Source organism: Pelophylax lessonae (assembly GCF_965119305.1).
Source record: "Pelophylax lessonae genome assembly, chromosome: 6".
Classification (NCBI taxonomy): domain Eukaryota; kingdom Metazoa; phylum Chordata; class Amphibia; order Anura; family Ranidae; genus Pelophylax; species Pelophylax lessonae.
This window is the reverse complement of record NC_138773.1, coordinates 71267044-71268689: the sequence shown is the minus strand read 5'-3', so window position 1 is coordinate 71268689 and position 1646 is coordinate 71267044.

Here is a 1646-nt window from a genome sequence, read left to right as displayed (position 1 = left end):
GGGAGCACGCTGGTCATTCTGCATTGAAAGGGGGCACGCTGGTCATTCTGCATTGAAAGGGGGCACGCTGGTCTCTCTGCATTGAAAGGGGGCATGCTGGTCATTCAAACCTGTATTTAGATGCATTTTACTTTAATTAGTAATTACATCAGTATTTTCATAACAAACAATACATGTGGTTAGGGGGTAAGAGTTTCAGAGACTCGAGTGCTAAAATCCCACGGGTTAGGGGGCGCAAATTACTTGCCTTGCCCCGGGTGCTGACAACCCACGCTACGCCACTGGTAGCAGCTTTATTGAATCCCCCATAGTGTTAACAAGCCCTAAATGAATAAAAATTATATATTGGATAGACAGGATACAGTAGTCAAATCCATAGCTGGTGATTTTTACAATTAAAATGCTAAAACATATTTCTAAAAAAATGTATCTATATATACTTTTTTATATTATTTACAATTTTGTTTGTATTTACACACACACACATATATATATATATATATATATATATATATATATATATACACACATGCACAATGATGCAGCAGGCTAGTCCATTTTGCTGAAATTTCATTGCAGCAACTCATAGTGGTACTCAGTAGTTTGTATGGCCCCCACGTGCTTGTATGCATGCCTGACAACGTCAGGGCATGCTCCTAATGAGAAGACTGATGGTGTCCTGGGGTATTTCCTCCCAGATCTGGACCAGGGCATCACTTAGCTCCTGAACAGACTGAGGTGCAACCTGGCGGCGTAAGGTGAACTGAAACATAATGTCCCAGATGTGTTCTATTAAATTTAGGTCTGGCGAGTGTGGGGACCATTCAATGGTATCAATTCCTTCATCCTCGAGGAACTGGCTGCATACTCTCATCACATGAGGCCGAGCATTGTTGTGCACCAGGAGGAACCCAGGACCCACTGCACCAGTGTAGGGTCTGACAATGGGTCCAAGGATTTCATCCCAATACCTAATGGCATTGGGGTGCCATAGTCTAGTCTGTAGAGAACTGTGCATCCCTCCATTGATATGCCTCCCCAGACCATTACTGACCCACCACCAAACTGGTCATGCTGAACAATGTTACAGGCAGCATAACGTTCTCCACGGCTTCTCCAGACCCTTTCACGTCTGTCACATGTGCTCAGGGTGAACCTGCTCTCTGTGAAAAGCACACGGCGCCAGTGGCCGACCTGCCACTTCTGGTGTTCAATGGCAAATGCCAATAAAGCTCCACTGTGCCGGGCAGTGAGCACAGGGCCCAGTAGAAGACGTCGGACCCTCGGGCCACCCTCATGAAGTCTGTTTCTGATGGTCTGGTCAGAGACATTTACAACAGTGACCTGCTGGAGGTCATTTTGTAGGGCTCTGGCAGTTCTCATCCTGTACCTCCTAGCCCACCTGTAAAACCATTCCTTTTTTGGCGATTGTCCATCTAGAGCAGGTTTTCTCAACTCCGGTCCTCAGGGCACACTAAGGCCTCTTTCACACGGCCGTTCAGTTTTTTGTTCTGCTCCGGTGCTTTTTTTTTTTCACGGAGCGGATGACACTTATGTCATCCGCTCCATATGTCCGCATATCATCCCATCCGTTTGCGGATGATATACGGAAATAATGTATGTCTATGGGCATTGCGGATGTCAGC